The sequence below is a fragment of the Periophthalmus magnuspinnatus genome, chromosome 11, assembly GCF_009829125.3.
Source record: "Periophthalmus magnuspinnatus isolate fPerMag1 chromosome 11, fPerMag1.2.pri, whole genome shotgun sequence".
In the NCBI taxonomy this organism is placed as follows: domain Eukaryota; kingdom Metazoa; phylum Chordata; class Actinopteri; order Gobiiformes; family Gobiidae; genus Periophthalmus; species Periophthalmus magnuspinnatus.
In genome coordinates this window covers 2,979,244-2,998,018 of record NC_047136.2, presented here as the reverse complement: position 1 = coordinate 2,998,018, position 18,775 = coordinate 2,979,244, and the positions used below count along the sequence as shown (strand labels likewise).

Genomic DNA, 18,775 nt, shown 5'->3' with positions numbered 1-18,775 from the left:
TTACCTTAAACAGTACTTTTTACTGTACATTTCTGAAAATCTACTTTAACAAGCCCATATCCAATATTTAATGTGTCCCATTGAGGTTGTAAGCGTGAATAAAGGTCTAGTGGTTCAGTCTAACTTGTAATAATAACACAGATTTGAAGTATTCACTGTATTGGTGACCAGTCTATGGCCCTCAATCGACCCTCAGCTTTGTCTGCGTGGCCCTTAATGAGAAAAGTTTGAACACCCCTGTCTTAGGGCGTCCATGTTTTCAGTGTCTTCTGGTAGTGACATACATATGTGAACAGAAATACGTGTACAGCAGATTTAGTATGTAAGGTGCTTGGGTGTGTAAGTGCATGTGTATATTGTAGACAGTATATAAATGTAATATTGCTTACTTTCTTACAAAGGTGTAAAATATTCTGCACGGGTTTTCCATGCAGCATTGGCCGTATATCACCTCCACTCTGGGTATTATAAAACACTGATGCAATCACGTTGTTCGACTGTGCTTTAAATTTCTTATCTATAGAATGTTGGTTCTCTTCGAGTAATTTAAAACATTGGTTCAAGCTCACCTTCTTCAGACTCTGTTAGACCCGGGTACAATCTCACCCTGTACTCCCTTTAATGCGACTGTGTTGCTGTAACCGACAATAAAGATCTACAGAACGATCCCTTGTGCTTCATGCAACAGAACCGAAACCAACAATAAGCTACATGTGTGTGGCTTATGCGGCATTGGTCATTGTGAAAAATAAAACAGAATTGAAAAAATAAATAAATAAATTGACTAAATAAAGAAGTGGACTAAGAGAGTGTGACGTCACCCACAGTGTTCAGCTCCAAATGAAGCTCATCGAGGCTAGAGCAGGTACAGCGGCGAATTGGGAGCCGAGTTCTATATTTGTAATTTCAACTACGAGTATCATAGCAACCAAAGAGCCAATCCAGAGCGAGGCTGTTAAAGGTAACACCCTCTGTCAACCAAACCCGTAGAAAACACCCCTTCCCACCCACACCGCTGGTTTAGCAGGGGGTGGGCGCTTAGCAACTCTGCCAGTCAAACCTGTTGCTAACGCTAACAGGAGCAACCTCAGGGAAAGAAGGCGCCTGATTTGTCTCTTATTAATGTTCATATCTTGATTTACAGACACAATAACAAAACAAAAACCCCAGGATCATGTAGAGCAGGTTAATACGAACATTTTAAGACCAAAATGACGAGTCTGACAGCAGCAGGGACAGAGAGAGGGGTGACGGTTTGGAACGTGGTAGCTAGCACATTAGCTATGTCCATTTATACATACAGTCTATGCTTACAACCATGGCAGCTCGCAAAATCGCGTTTTCTGTTCACCCAAGCAGCCAGGTCTAAATAAAACCTGACCTTTTTGACAAGACAGCATTTAATTTAGATGTTTTTTTTCTTTTACTTTCCGTTGATGCATCATAGCCCAGTTATACCAAACAATGTACATTTTTGTCAATATATTTTTTCACAATCAGGCTAAGTTTAGGGTTAAGATCAGGGTTAGGGTTAGGAACAGGTAGGTTTAGGGTTTTGAGATAAGTTTGCTAACAGCGTCATGGCAAAACTGAACTGTATTTTTTTAGACTAAAGGAAATGCTAAACAAATAAAAGTATTTAACATATGACAGAAACACTGTAAACACTGCTGAATCTTAATATTTGCTGTAATTCCATCTGCAGGTTATGAAATAAACTCAGTCTCCACGGAAACAGCACGCAGAAGTTAGCTAGCTTTGATTGACGTCAAAGCTAAGCCCCGCCCCTGGACGAAATGCCCAGACCTTAGTGAGTCCCAGCAGTTCCTAAAGCGTGTTAAACGTCGCATGATCGCTGCACGGTTGGACGCTCCTCTAAATACAGTCCCGTTGTTTAGACTGTAACTGATCCCACCATCGTTTTCCTGCTTACGGGAATTTCTTGCATACTGTCGACTTGAAGCAGGTTAAAGTTACAGCGCTAATGTTTACAGACTCACAAGGAGGCATGGTAAAGTCTAAGAAGGCCGTGCTAATAGTAAATCCATCGTCCTGTTTGGTCTTTGTAATGGTGAACTGTTTGAGAACCTACTATTTACATTCGTTTAGGTGTTAATCTAGAGCAGGGGTCTCAAACTCAAATTATCCGGGGGCCGCAGGAGGCAGAGTCTGGGTGAAGCTGGGCCGCATCAGGTATTCCACAAAAAAAGCTTTGTTAAAATCTCAAACGGCATTGTAGTTTTCAACATACGTGAGGAAATACGCCGATTCTTGTGGATTTTATGGATATACATCGTTATTTGTTGAATCTTTTGTGACGGGAGAACACACACAGTTTGGGGTTTACTGATTATAATAATGCCACACTAACATTAAACTAGATATTTTCCTGCGGGCCACAAAATATCGTCTCACGGGCCACAATTGGCTCCCGGGCCGCGAGTTTGAGACTCCTGATCTAGAGCATCAACTTTTTCTATTTTATTCTAAAGTTAAACGACAGAACCAGAATCCCCTCAGCTTTAGTCAGAGCTGAGTGAAGTACTTGAAGTTATTATTACTACTACTTAAGTAAAAGTACAGACACGGAGGTAAAAGGTTACTCAAGTATAAGTAAAAGTATCACATGAAAAAATCTACTTCAGTAAAAGTATTTAAGCACCTCTTTAAATACGCACTTTAAGAGTAAAAAGTAGTATTTCACACAATTGTTCATGTGTAAATGTGTAAATATTGGTTTAAAGATGGTTTTTTTGGTCACAGTAACAACACAAATCAATTTCTTAGTTTTTCTCATGAATTTTGTGTATTTATTTTTGTTTTGCTCAAAGCCGAAGCTTAAACTCTTCAACTTTAGTCAGGATTTTTCCACGAACATGGTAAAAATAACCCCTCAAATCATATGAAAAGTACTTAGCCTCAAAATTTATACTTTTGCAAACTAGAATAAAAAAAATACTTTTACTTTTCAGTCCTGTAGTGGAGTAGAAAGTACAGATACTGCTCTCAAATGTACTGAAGTAAAAGTAAAAAGTGTCCACTGTCAGATGTACTTAAGTAAAGCACAGATACCTAAAAATTCTACTTAAGTACAGTACTTTCTTGTACTTCGTTACCTTCCTTACCTTGTGTGTTATTAATCAACGTCACAAATACAACAGTTTCTTCCAGTGTGTGTGAGGAATGTTTTGGTTCAAATATTATTCTTAGTAAAACTCTGAGTATCCTTTAGTGTCTCTGCAGAGCTTTGGTAATCCAGCAAACAGGAGAAGCGTCATCGTTCATCACTGTCATCCTAATCAAATAGAGCACTCTGCAGTCTCCAGAGAGCACACAGACGGCTGGTCAGAGGCCGGGATCAGCTCGGATCAGGACGGGACGATACACGAACAGGGACGAGAGCTTTGGGACCTGATGCAAACGATACAGACTCACGCTGGACAGTTGTTTGTGTTTTTCTAAACGTTCAAAACAAAAGCGCTTCTAAAATGTGTTATACGGGGCGTCTTTGTGATCACTTCCTAAACGACAGACGCAGACGTCGACATTGTTTCTGGTACAAATGTTACAGCCATTTCAACCAAAAAGTACAACAGCGACAAAATATAAGGAACTAAACCTGAATTAAAGCGATTACATGTGCTGTTCCCTTTATGTGGTCAGTCTGGATCTCTAAACTGGAAGAACGATGATAGTTATGTTAATTAATAATAATAATCGGTTGTGGAACGTGACATAGTACAAGTAAAACAGCTTTTTACTTTTACTTCACTACATTTGAGAGCAGTGTCTGTACTTTCTGCTCCACTACATGTTTAAACACGACTGAAAAGTGAAAGTATTTTTTATTATTGTCTGAGACCTGCTTTTTTTTAACATGTTCAAACCAAAACATGCAAATAAAAACAGTTCATTTTTATAATACAGTTAAAGTGTATGAACTCTGTGGGTTTTTGTCGGAGAGAAAAGTTCAATGTCGATGAAACGTTCTGCACCGACAAAGACGCCGACGAAGGTTTGAACTTTGAGAGAGTTTAAACGAGAGAGAAATGTGAGAAAATGTTAACGCCTGTGTGAGAAAAGTGTATAAAGTGTGTGGTGAGGGGTTTTACAGCAAAAAACATATAGAATAATTGTAAAAAATAAAGCTGATACTTCGCGGATTTCGCCTATTGCGGGTTATTTTTAGAACGTAACCCCCGCGATAAACGAGGGACCAATGTACGCGAATAAAAACAGCCAGAAAAATGATAGATTCAGTCGTTTCTGTTGAACAAAATCACCACATTTGAAGCTTTGTAAGACCTTTTTGAAATACTTTTACTTTTTTCTCTTGAAGTACAGTTTTAAACAGGTTCTTTAATACTTTTACTTCAGTAGATTTTTTCATGTGATACATTTACTTGAGTATTTTTTGCGTCTGCATCTGTACTTTTACTTAAGTAACAAAACAAAAATCGACTACTTCTTCCACCGCTGTATTAACATATATATATTTTCTTTTCCAGGCTGTCCACCGTTTTATGCCAGATGCCCTTCCTGTCTGTTCATCTGGGTTTGGGACGGACAAAAACAAACCAGCTGGATGCATACCACGCTATAACGACTGTAGGAAGTAAGTGAGCTGTTCATAACGACATGCTAACGCCACTAATCCTGCAGAAGTCCCCCTCGGTGTAAGTCCTTGCGTTTGTCCTCCCTCCGTTTCAAAGCTGCACATTTTGCCCTCTATTTTATCTAAAACTGAAAAAACACAGGAGAACGCTAATGTTTCTTTGAATGCCCCCGTTCTAGCAGTAAATGGGATGTGGCAGAGTCGCGGGCAGCTAACGGCGAGCTAACGGCGAGCTCGAGATTGACCACTGATGGAATGCTACAGGCAATTCCCCTTACACCATCACGGGGACTTTTGTTTTTATGACTCTCTCCCGGCTGGTGGATGTGATGGAGCCAGGACGATGAAGAAAAGAGAGCGCGGGTGCGAGCAGAGCGGCGACGGGAAAAAGAACTGAGATCGGAAATGGATGGGGAAAGTATATTACACAAAACTGACTCGTGTGAGTGTTAATTCATGTTCTAATACTGTTAGTGCATCAAAAACAGACCTGGAGTTGTGTTTTGTTTCATTCGCACATGTCTGAGTAACACATTATTATTAGTCTGTTACATCTCCAAAGCTCAAAATGCTCCGTTCCACCCTGTGATGTCATGAAGTGGTAGTTTTCACGTTAACAGCTCCTTTTACCTTTAGTTCCGTAGTAGATTTGGCAATTCTAGGTCTGAAATGATCCAAATGATTCTAGTGAAGGTGTGTGGAGTTTAAAAACACAGTGGAGCACTTCCTGTATTACCACAGGACGACATCACAAGGTGGAACAGAGTGTTTGCAGTTTGAGAGAAGCACATTTTTAACAAGGTACTTTAATATTTTACTTGAGCAGATTTTTTTCATGCAATACTTTTATTTAAGTATGTTTTTTCCTCTGCATCTGTACTTTTACTTAAGTAACAAAACTGACTACTTCTTCTACCACTGTAATAATAAATATTCTTTTCTTTTCTTAAGTCTTTACCCTTATATCAGATGCCCTTCCTGAGTGTTCTGTTTAAGAGAAGAACTCAGCCTTAATGTGCAGGGTTTGTGTGTTAAACATGTGTGAATGAAACAAAAAAAAAAACAAAAACAAAACACAACTCCAGGTCTGTTTGTGACGAGGAAACGACATTAGAATAGATCAGAAAACAGATGTCACATGGGCCCTTTAAGATTCAAGCAGCGTTGAGTTTCTAAGCAGCAGAGTTGGCAACTAAAAGAATAAAACCATATGTTGTTTTCCATTGTGTGATCTGCTTTAGTAAGATCTTTGTCAAATATAGGCAAAATCTAGGGCATTACCAGTGGGATCTGGAGCTTATCTGCTGAGATAGCATCATGTGTGCTGTTTTACATGCCCGGCAAATCCACACTGAAAATCTCTCTGTGTAAAAGAATAAAATAAAATAAAATATAGACTGACTGAAGTGAGTGTTACGTCACCCACAGCATTCAGCTCCGGTCAAATGAAGCTAATCGAGGCTAGCAGTTATAGCGGCGAATTTGGAGCAGAGTTGCATATTAGGAATTCTGACTGTGAGTATCATAGCAACCAAAGAGCCAATCGGGAGTGAGGCTGTTGAAGGTAACGCCCCTTCCCACCAGCATTTATTTATTTATTTAAAGCACAGATATACCTAAAGCACATCTCACAATCTGTTCTTATACAAGCTCGAAAAGGAGCGGGAAGAAGAAAACTTGTCAAGTCCCACTCCTATCCTCCATCAGGACACAAATCTAAAGTTTTTTATGCTTCCTATTTATTTGGAGAAAAAGAAAAGGGGAAAAAAGAGAGAAAAAAAAAGAATACATACTGGTACAATACTGGTTTAGGGAGAGGCGCTTAGCAATGCTGTCAATCAAACCTGTTGCTAACGCTAGCGGGAGTGACCTCAGCGAAAGAAGGCGCCTGATTTGTCTGTTATTAATGTTCATATGTTGATTTACAGACACAATAGTGAAATAAAAACCCCAGGATCATGTAGAGGGTTAATACGAACATTTAAAACCAAAATGACGAGTCTAACATCAGCAGATACAGAGAGAGGAGACACAGTTTTTCAATAGAAAGTGAATTGTAGCCAGAGTCGATGGAGCTGGAAGCGCGTCCATGATCACTTCCTGTTTAGAGCGCGGTGGCTAGCACGTTAGCTATGTCCATCTATATATACAGTCTATGGTTGCGTCTCAAGCCCGGTCAACTGTGATCGTCCAATCAGATGTTTTTTTTTTTTTCAGTGACACATGTGAAACAAAGGAGCTCATTGGTCGCCTGTGATTTACAAATAGAACCACATTTCTCTCACCTCAGACTAACAGTTTGCTCCGATTCTGCAGAAATCCACCATATTTTTCAACCCACTGTGATATTTTTTCCTTTATTTTTTCCAATAAGGACGGAGTACGCATCTTCCTGATTGGCTAAACCACCTGTCAATCACGTCCATCTGAAAACGAGGAGATTCACCATTAACCAGACTCACATTTTCATAAAGTATAAAAGTATTAAAGAAGTGTGTGTTCTGGATCCCACCAACTGAACGTTCTAAACAGTGAACGCTTCTATCGTGTAACGTTGTCGAATTATCTTTTTTTTTTTCTAGATTAATTCGTTTTAGTTGCATTGTGGACTTCGGTGATGAATACCAACGAGATTTCTACTAATTGTTATTATTAAGTCACCCCGGGCAGAGACGAGGAAGTGATTCTTTGACCTTCAAGAATAAACTTATACATAAACTCGTATAAAATCATGGCTTTACCTCATAACGTTAACCTCACCTAACCTTCAAACAAAGACGCCGCGTGCTTTGTTTTTTACGCTAAAGCTAAAGCACCGGCGTTACGCACAGCAGCGAGTAACGTTAAGACCGCATAAATCAGTTGAAATGAATCAGTGGTTTACGGTGTGACATTGGAATGAGTTTAAAGAATGCGGCGAAAGTGTTGGACATAAAAGCGGTTATAAAGTCCCCGATGGCGTCTGGCTGTGCTTCCTCCTTCGCTCCAAGGACGTCCACTGTCATCGTGTGTCTCCCTGATGTGACCCTGCGCCCGATACCTCCTGTGCATGTTCCCCTGTCCTTGTTTGCCCATAGACCGTCCAGCGTCCAGCTCACGTTCAGTCAGCAGTAAACGGAGCCGCAGCTTTTGATGAGAAGACAAAATGTAGCTGGATGTGAGTTTATGGCACGCCTTAAGTTGTTAGCATTACGAGGAGAAGTCTGCAAACCATAGGCCGTACAGTTGTCCCTCGCTATATCGTGGTTCACCTTTCACGGATTCTTTTAGTGTTGTGCGTCCTGATTGGCTGTTGGACTGTAGACCATTGTGTCGTGCGTCCTGATTGGCTGTTGGACTGTAGACCATTGTGTCGTGCGTCCTGATTGGCTGTTGGACTGTAGACCATTGTCCATCAGTCTCCTCCGTGCCGTGTCTCCTGTCCAGTACAGAATGTGTTCAGACAAATTTACATAAACGTTGGATCTCAGTGTGACTCTGAAGTGCTGTACGTTTGCGATTTGTTTTCTCCCCGACAAAACCCACAATGTCGATGAAACGTTCTGCACCGACAAAGACGCCTACGAAGGTTTGAACTTTGAGAGAGTTTAAACGAGAGAGAAATGTGAGAAAATGTTAATACCTGTGCGAGAAAAGTGTATAAAGTGTGTGGTGAGGGGTTTTACAGACAAAAACATAGAGAATAATGTAAAAAATAAAGCTGATACTTCACCGATTTTGGCTATTGCTGGTTATTTCTAGAGTGTAACCCTCGCGATAAACGAGGGATCACTGTATATAAATGGACATAGCTAACCTGCTAGCCACCGCGTTCTAAACAGGAAGTAAGCATGGACGTGCTTTCGGCTCCATCCACTCTGGCCTAGAATCATTTTCTATTGTCCCCTCTCTCTGTACCTGCTGCTTCAGACTCGTCATTTTGGTCTTAAATGTTCGTATTAACCCTCTACATGATCCTGGGGTTTTTATTTCGCTGTTTTGTTCTTAAATTAAGATATGAACTTTAATAACAGACACATCATAGGCTTTATTTCCTGGAACCCAGCTACTTCTCATAATAAGAGCATGTACTATGTTGAACTGCAGGTAAACCGATAAGTGCATTCATACATTCATACACACACACACACACACACACACACATGCACGCACACACGAGCACGCACACACACACGTCTTAAGTTTGTTTAAAAACTCCCAGTTGTATTATTTATAGCAGTTTCATTGTGACATAAGTGGCTGTGGCTGTTTCTCTAAATTTCCAAACAGGAAGTCTTATTCTTCCTCTACTTCTTTATCAGTTCTGCCTGCAACGATTCAGTGTGCAATCATGTCTGCGACTGGGACCAGAAAAACACTGATTTATAACACGTCAAAGAGCCCATATGACGCTGTTTTCTGATCTATGTTCTTATGTTATTTCCTCGTCACAAACAGACCTGGAGTTGTGTTTTGTTTCATTCACGCATGTTTAACACACAAACCCTGCATGTTTAAATTAAGTTCTTCTCTCAAAACACTCTATTCCACCTTGTGATGTCATCATGTGGTGATACAGGAAGTGCTCCACTGTGTTTTTAAACTCCACACACCTTCACTAGAATCATTTGGATGATTTCAGCTCTGGAATCGCCAACCTACTACTGAACAAAAACGTAAAATGAAGCTGTTCACGCACTTCATGACATCACAAGGTGGAACAGAGCATTTTGAGCTTTGGAAATGTAGACAGACTAATAATAAAGTGTTACTCAAACATGTGTGAATGAAACAAAACACAACTCCAGGTCTGTTTTTGAGGACATAACAACGATATAACGTGACTTAAAGCTCACAAGAGTCCATTTTGCGGAATATAGAACCTTTAATTCACTGTTTATTTCCACATGATTTATGCTAGCGCTACATATATATATAAAAAAAAAAACATACTCTGAACATAACACAGGAACTAGAGCTTTGTGCACCGTATTGCAACTACTGACCCACATAAATGAGTAAATAGATGTGTTGACCTTTGACCGAAGTTTGACCCACAGCCTTTTGAGCGCTGGTTTGTGTGTGTTTGTGTGTGTTTGTGGGGCTGTGTCGACCTGAGGAGAGCGCGCGTCCTCGTACAAGCCGTGCTCCATCACTGTGTTACTCTGTGCTCCAGCGGGAGGGGAGCAGCACCAGTGCACAAATACAGGAAATGCTTGAAATATAAGCTGCGGGCATCGGTTGACACGGTCCAAACCACAGCAGGGAGCTTATATCTATTTCAATACATTTACTTGACATTTTGGACACTGTATTTTTTGCACAATGCTGCTCGCTCGTACATTTTAGCTTTAAATTTCAGATAATATCATAATTTTCCTGTTGGTTTCAGTCTGATAAGCTCACAATTAAAGTACAAAAGCCAAACAGTTACTCAGAGTAGCATTTCCTCCCCGCGCTTAAATACTACAGTACGTCACAAACATTTTATTGACTGCAAACCCAAAACAAAGAGCCGGTTTAGCTGATAAAATACATGTTGGGGTGAGAATGTGTTGGTTGTGCAGTGCTGGTTCACCTCTTCGTTACTGTACTCTCTCCAAAAACGCGTAAATGAGAAGATTAGCGACGCAACAAAGGTTTTTCAGAGTTAAAAATGACACAGTTTGAACATCAGGTGCTCTTAGTCCTCGTTAGATCTGATACAGAAATTGTGTCACATTATTTACGTAGAAATATATGGTCAAATAAATGGATTCAAGCTGATTAAAGTGACGTTTGTGTTGCATTATGAAGAGGTGGGATGTAAAGAAGTAAAAGTAGTACAGTGGTCCGTGGTTTATCGCGGAGGTCACGTTCTAAGAATAATCCGCAAAAGAGGAAATCAGCGTTATTTTTTACATTATTCTCTCTGTTTTTGTCTGTAAAACCCCTCACCACACACTTTATACACTTTTCTCACACAGACGTTAACATTTTCTCACATTTCTCTCTCGTTTAAACTCTCTCAAAGTTCAAACCTTCGTAGGCGTCTTTGTCGGTGCAGAACGTTTCATCGTCATTGTGGGTTTTGTCGGGGAGAAAACAAATTGCAAACGTACAGCACTTCAGAGTCACACTGAGATCCAACGTTTATGTAAATTTGTCTGAACACATTCTGTACTGGACAGGAGACACGGCACGGAGGAGACTGATGGACAATGGTCTACAGTCCAACAGCCAATCAGGACGCAGGACACAATGGTCTACAGTCCAACAGCCAATCAGGACGCACGACACAATGGTCTACAGTCCAACAGCCAATCAGGACGCACGACACAATGGTCTACAGTCCAACGGCCAATCAGGACGCACGACACAATGGTCTACAATCCAACAGCCAATCAGGACGCAGAACGCAATGCACGCTCAGACACTGGGAAAACGCATGAAAAATTGCACTAACTTGGACTTTACTTAAGTACATTTTACAGTGGATACTTTTTAGTTTTACTTCACTACATTCGAGAGCCATGTGGTACTAAAGGCTTTTAATTATTTTGTACATTTTGAGTGCCTCAGTTTTTTTTCAACTTTGTATTTGAGACTCGTTCCTTGACTGAAACATCTAACGGACAATCTTTATACGTCCAAGTAGCTCTTGCCCCTAAATTGCATTTGAGAGCAGTATCTGTACTTTCTACTTTACTACATTTTGGATCAGAACTTTTTATTATTGTGTGAGATTTGCTGAAAAGGTTGAGGGTTTATTTTTAACACGTTCATACTTTGAAACATAAATATACAAATAAAAACAGTAAAACTCAGCTCAAATCTTTAACAAAATCACCACATTTGAAGCTTTTAAGACCTCAAAATGTGCACAAAATACTTTTACTTTTTACTCTTTAAGTTCATTGCCTCGGGTACTCTAACACTTTTACTTCAGTAGATTGTTTCTCGTGATACTTTTACTTGTACTTGAGGATTTTGTAGCAGTACATTCACCTAAATAACAAAACTAGTACTTCTTCGAGTACTTCTTCCAACTCTGATATTATGACTGAGTAAAAAACATGAAGTGCAACTCTATCATGGAGATAATATCACTAAAAAGAGAATCGGGCTCGTCACTGATTACACATTAAACGAGCCTCTGTTCTACTTTCCCTCTCGTGGCACTTCCATTGGGACGGATTAGACTTTCTCTGAATGAGGAGTATTGATCATGAGGACGGGCAAAAAGGGGGAGCCATCGGGCCTGTCCGCTGACATCAGGGGACGCCATTGATCAAAGTGACAGACGGCGGCTCGTGATATTGTAGGAAGTCCTCAAGTGAACATCAGCGCTAATAGGATTATAGAGTGAACTTCACCCCTCGAACCCAACTGTCTGGATGAGTTAGAGCCTCAGAAATACCCCAACCTGGAGCTTTTGGGGATGAATATTCACATGCACAAAGATTAAAGGTGATGATCGAACCCTAATCTAACACCCACAGCGTTCAGCTCCAGTCAAATGAAGCTCGTCGAGGCTAGAGCAGTTATAGCGGCGAATTTGGAGCCGAGTTTCCGATTTGGAATTCCGACTGCGAGTATCATAGCAACCAAAGAGCCAATCCAGAGCGAGACTGTTGAAGGTAACGCCCTTTAGCAACTTTGTCAATCAAACCTGTTGCTAACGCTAGTGGGAGTAACCTCAGAGAAAGGAGGCGACTGATTTGTCACTTACTAATGTTCATATCTTGATTTACGGATACAACGGCGAAATGAAAACCCCAGGATCATGTAGAGCGGGTTAATATGAACATTTAAGACCAAAATGACGAGTCTGACAGCAGCAGGTACAGAGAGAGGAGACAGTTTTTTAATGTAAAGTGAATTGTAGCCAGATTTAACCGAACCGGAAGCGCGCCCTGGCTCACTTCCCATTTGGAACGCGGCAGCTAGCAGGTTAGCTACACTGCCTGGCCAAAAAAAAAGTCGCCACCTGGATTTAACTAAGCAAATAGATACGAGCCTCCTATTCGATAATAACTGCATGGGCGATTAGCTTTCTTGGGGTCAGCTGACACTTGAATATACTGAATGACCAGGTTATTCCATCAATGTATTTTTTCTTCCCTGATGTCACGGGCAGATTCTAAAACGACAATGCCAGGATTCATCGGGCTCAGATTGTGACAGAGTGGATCAGGAGCGTGAGACGTCATTTTCACACATGGATCGTCCACCACAGAGTCCAGACCTTAACCCCATTGAGAATCTTTGGGATGAGCTGGAGAAGCTGCAGCGTCAGACTCGACCTGCATCAATGAAACATCTTGGTGAAAAATTAATGCAACGCTGGATGGAAATAAATCTTGTGACGTTGCAGAAGCGAAATCGAAACAGTGCAACAGAGAATGCAGGACGTAATCAATGCTAAAGGCGAAACAACCGAATATTAGAGTGTGTGACCTTTTTTTTTTTGGTGGCAACTTTTTCTTTGTCCAGTATTTGTCCATTTACATTTACAGTCCATGGAACAAACTTGTAAACCTCAGGCAAAGCAATGGAACAAGTTCATTTGATCGATGGGAGGCCGTTAACATTGATTCCAGTTTGTGTGGCAGCTGTCAAAGGTTGATATATTGAGCAGTTATCTGGGTTTTCCCTTGAGGTAAACGTACCAAAGGCTGAAGAACTCACTCAGTTGAATTTAAATCACAAAGGGCACATTGTAATCGACAAATGATGGCTTTACGTGGGTTCTGTAATAATAATGATGATGTTTTGGCTGTTCATCATCATCATCCTCCCAGTGACTCGACATCACTGTTGGTGGAGTTCGCGCCCCTCATACCCTTTATACTCTCCGCTTGTGTGTCTTTAATGGGATCATCTCTGCTTTCGGGGGTAATCCCAAATGCCTGACCCTGACGATGGATTATAAACTGAAAGATTACAAGTTTGAGAGGGATCACATGTCAAATCCCAAATTATTCCATTTACGGTTTCTACGGCGGGGAGCGAAATCCAAAGAACGAGCAGGAGGACTTTTGTTCGACAGATACAAGAAGAGCTCAGAATTCTGTGTTCTTTTCAAAGGGCTGCTGATTAAGAGGAGTGAGTTACGAGTTTCGTCCTCCTGACCTTGTTCCAACGATATAATGGAAATCTCTTTGGAACGAAGACGACGTTTTTACTGGAGGTGGGTTGCAAATGTTTATCGTGCCTTTCGTAAACTTTATTTAGTTGTACGCTTTTAGTTTTGGTACAAGAACATGCCAGACAGAACCACAAACCTTGATAAACAGTCACATTTTTATATAGCGCCTTATATTTCCACCGGCAAGACACTCAAAAGCGCTTTAAATCAAGGAACCACTCACTGTTTGTGTCCAGAGCGGGATTTGAACCGCCAACCTTCAGATCGGCGGACAAACACTCGACCAAGTGAGCTACAGTGGTCCCGAAAGTTTACATAGAAGCTGTATCCTATCTCGGCGATTTCAGAGGGCATGATTGACAGGCGGATTAACCAATCAGAGCGACGCCAGGTCTGTTTGTGTTAGAAACAAAAATGACAACCTGTACGTAAAAAAAGAAACAAAAACAAAACTTAAAGGACGGAAGAATTAACAGTGGAAGTGCCAAACGTATTTATCTCCGGTAAAATTAGTTATGTATTTTGTTCTGGGTGTTACGAGTGTCTTTGAGGGGAGGCGACTTCTACGTTTGAGAAACAAGTGAAAAGGACAACTCAGTCTATGTGTCCGCACCAGTGTTATTTCAACCACGGCAGTTTCAACTTCAACTACGCCGTTTTATCTGCTTTAGTTTGGCCAATTTGCTTCTTTTGTTTTGCTGTTTACCATCTAACGCAGAAGAATGACGGATGTGATGTTCAAACCTGAGCTAAAGCGTTCTTTTATAGCGTTTTAATTTTCAGCGGTCTGTAAATGTGTCTTAAAGGTCCCAGATTAAATTATTTTCTGATCTGTTCTAATGTTGTTTCCTCATCACAAACAGACCTGGAGTTGTGTGTTTTTTGTAGTTTTTTTTGTTTCATTCACACATGTTTAAGACACAAACCCTGCAGATTTAGGCTGAGTTCTTCTTCTCTCAAACTGAAAACACTCTGTTCCACTTTGTGATGTCATCATGTGGTGATACAGGAAGTGCTCCACTGTGTTTTTAAACTCCACTCACCTTCATTTCTACAATCATTTGGATCATTTCAGCTCCTGGAATTGCCAGTCTATTACTGAACAAAAGCTAAAAAGGAGCTGTCAACTTGGAAACTACCACTTCATGACATCACAAGGTGGAACAGAGCGATTTGAGCTTTGGAGATGTTACAGACTAATAATAAAGTGTTACTCAAACATGTGTGAATGAAACAAAACACAACTCCAGGTCTGTTTGTTGCTGATGATGATTTCAAGCTCACAAGAGTCAATTTTGTGTAATACGGGACCTTTAAAATAAGTTTGAAATTCGTGTTATTTCTCGTTTTCGGAGATGAGCTGAGCCAGTTCTACAGCACATCATGGGTTAATATTAAAGCGGGTGTCTTGCGTTCACAGGGTTTGTAGAACGACAACAACAAAAAGTGAGAATTTACATCATATTTATAGCACAATAACCTGTTTTCTCTACTACCTCCTACTCACTTTGGCCACACGCAGCCAAATCCTTCCACGTGTTCTACCCAATCACCAGATCACTGCACACGGCACTGGAGCTGGGACAGGGGCATCATGGGAAATGAAGCCTGAGCAAGGTAATAGCTTGACAAATAGCTTGCCCTTTGTGTGTGGGAGAAAAAGAGCTCATGAAAATCAATAGAACTCGTATTTTAGACAGGGCAGCCTTACGTTTTAATGTCTTTAGCTAATTTTAGAACATTTCAGGAAAAATTCGGAATAAATGGTTGGAATTAATATGGTTGGCGTATTCTTATTTGGAGTTTTACTGGTGTTTGGTGCATTAAATGGCCTGTTGTTTATTATGATAAGACCTACGATATTAACTACAGCTACCAAATCCACTAATATAAGGTTACACGCTGGATTTTGGACCTTTAAGATGATTTAAAGGTCCCATATTCCACTTTGTGATGTCATGAAGTGCTAGTTTCCAAGTTAACAGTGACCTTTTTAGCTTTTGTTCAGCAGAGATTGACAATTCCAGAGCTGAAATGATCCAAATGATGATGATAGTGAAGGTGTGTGGAGTTTAAAAACACAGTGGAGCACTTCCTGTATCACCACATGATGACATCACAAGGTGGAACAGAGCGTTTTCAGTTTGAGAGATAAACTCAGCATGAATACGCAGGGTTTGTGTGTTAAACATGTGTGAATGAAACTAAAAAAACACAACTCCAGGCGTGTTTGTGACGAGGAAACAACATTAGAACATAGATCAGAAAAAAAGCGTAGTAAGATCGAGTTAGTTTGAGATCGAAAGGGCGGTTTAAACGATACGCAAACTGCAGAATCTAATGTGAGATGTGAGAATCAGGGAGAGAATTTTAACTGCACATATGTGACCATAATCAGCTTCTGAGTAACTGCCAGTTGTCATCCATAATCTGCATTTACGCTATCATTCCATACGGACCTATAGCCTACAGTATATTCCTGGACGCTACCTAACCCAACCATCTTCCGCCTCGTCACACCAGATCACACGGATGACGTATATTTAAATACCGTATCTCATAAGGACAGCGTTGTCGGCATGGTGACACACAGCTAGAGCCAATCCACATGGAAAAACGAGAAATCCAGCGTCAAACTGTGGTCATTTTACGTGACAGGTAAAAGTAAGGGAAAAAATAGGTAAGATACTAGCATACAGTACGTTAGCATCTCATGATAAAGGCAAGAAGCGTGCGCCGAGACTATAGCAAACAACGAACGTGAACAGGGATTGTGGTCAGGAGACAAAGAGTGACAAGCAGGCCGGGAGAGCAGCGGAGGGAAATGGAGACGGGCATGTTTCTATGGGAAGATTTGGGGATGAGGGAATCTTGCATCATCGCAGCAGGCCAATCAAACGGCTCGGGTAAAATGTTCAAAGGGAGTGTCCTAGCAACAGTACGAGTAAATACCGTAGCAGCCTCCGCTCGGTGTGAGAGTGGAACGAGCAGCCAATGCACAACCGCTGGAGCGTGCGTCTGTGTGTGTGTTTTAGACGAGCCGGGATCAAAAACCGAAGGCAACATCATCATTACAGTGTGACTCGTGCGTGCAAAGATGTGACTCAACCTAACCTAGGGTCTCATTCATTTCTTTTGCAATGATATATTCTTAAATAAAACGGACCCACAATTGCGTAAACGGAATAAAGCCAGACATTTTTCTATTTTGCATAAGAGTAATTGTAACCTACATATTTTTAACAATGTCTTAGATGCTGTTGTGTGCTTTCCAGCTGCATTACTCTACTCCTTTAGATTATTCCAAGCAGATTATCAGAAGGAGGGATGGAAGGATGGAAGGATGGAGAGAGGGATGTACCGTCTCAACCTCCTTCATCCACTTCCTTGTTTCCACCTTGCAGCTCCTCTCCTCCGTGCACACAAAGACCTGCAGAGTCACATGGTCATCCCATAGCCTCACCCTTCCTCACCCTTCCTCACCCTCACGTCGCTCCATGCTCCTGCTGCTGCTGCTGCTGCACATCTCTGACATTTGTAGAACTGGGAATGCTCGAAAATTCCCATTCACGCATTCCTTTCCTCTGCCATTCAGGTTTTTCATCCCAAATTCCCTCCCCTTTCCATGTGTTTTTTTTTTTTTTTTTTTTTTGCTATTCCGCATGCACCCTCCTCTTTCTTATCAAATCTGTGGGCTATTGTTTTTAGCACACACAGCGGCTCACTAAACCATCTAAACTTCAAACTCGGCACACGTTTATGGAGATATTTTCATTATAATTTGCCCTAATGCCATGTGATGCATTGATATGTCTATGTCTTATTCTCATTCAGAACAGGAAACATATACAACGTGATATAAATGGAAGTCCGCTGTAAGAGAATACTGTGAAGCTTTGACCACTGCTGCTGCCAAAAAGGACGAGCAGACCCCAGCTGACCAATCCCAAGAGGGCAAACACACACATTCCCTGCACACTTACCCGCGATTCCTGACCCATGCTGCTCCCATTTCCGTTACAGTACCACCCCATTTGCATCCTATCCATCCTCCCCATTGGATCTACAACATTTGGGATCCAGCAAGTCCGGTGTGGCTCTGTGGATTTAAGCTTAAAAAAAAACAACAACCAACCAAGAAACCAACAAGAGAGAGCACGCGCTTACCAGCTATCATGCAGGAGGGAAGATGTAGATGCCTGACTGTTTCCTTCTCTGGAGCTGGAGGACAGATGGATGCTGGGAACAAAAGGCGCTGGACAAAAGGGCAGAGAGGTGGCGAGTGGCGAGCGCACTGGCAGGGTCGTGGCTCGCCCGATGAACAATGAAATGGCAGAAAGAGGAAGTAGGGGTTCCTTGTTGTTTGGGTGCTTTCGGTGGCTGTAGATCCGTTCTGCTTGTAAGATAGAAGGCGCTGTTCACCTCCACAGTGAGCGCGCGCACACACACACAGCACACCACAGCGAAGCACAGCCCTCCCCCGGCCACGCTGCCCCCTCCTCTCTCTCTCTCTCTCTTTCTCTCTTCTATCTCCCTCCCTCCCTCTCTCTCTCTCCACTAGTGAGAAGTAGAACACTGTGTGCGCCCCACTCCTCCCACCTCTGAATCACAAAGACCCCCAGCGCACCCCTCTTGTCCTCAAAACACCGCCCTACCCCCAGAACTAACATCTATGCATCGTCCCGCTGACAGTAAAGAAGAGGAGGAGGAGGAGGAGGAGTGAGGGAGAGGAGGTGGAGAGGTGGTGGGGGGGGTGTGATGTCAGTGGTCTACAGTTTTGACATTGCTATAGCAGAGGCCTGACTCCTCTGTGTCCACGCATGTGTGAGAAAGATGCGCGTTGAGGTATTTTTTGCACTACGCGTGGGTGAGAGTGTGCATCATCTGCGGTTTTGCTTGTGTTTAATACAATGAAAAACAGTGGTAGGCTACAGTACATCACATTGTTTTGCATTCAGAGCATCTTAAAGTCAAAAATAATCTAACTTCTCAACAGATTATCTCTACAATATGAGTTAAGTTTGGATTTGGCTCAGTTGGTTATTTAAAAG

General features: G+C 41.5%; 1 protein-coding gene across 3 annotated transcripts in view; it reads right to left on the bottom strand.

Moving 5' to 3' along the window:
• fam49al (family with sequence similarity 49 member A, like) overlaps positions 1–18,283 on the bottom strand; it is a 49,825-nt gene extending 31,542 nt beyond the window's left edge. The window contains exon 1 of one of the 3 annotated variants that reach the window (XM_055225145.1): positions 17,892–18,283. The gene's annotated coding sequence lies outside the window, so the exon portion shown is untranslated. The remainder of the gene's footprint in view (positions 1–17,891) is intronic. The other 2 variants (XM_033975312.2, XM_033975310.2) reach the window with 2 other exon arrangements.
• Positions 18,284–18,775: the final 492 nt, after the last annotated feature.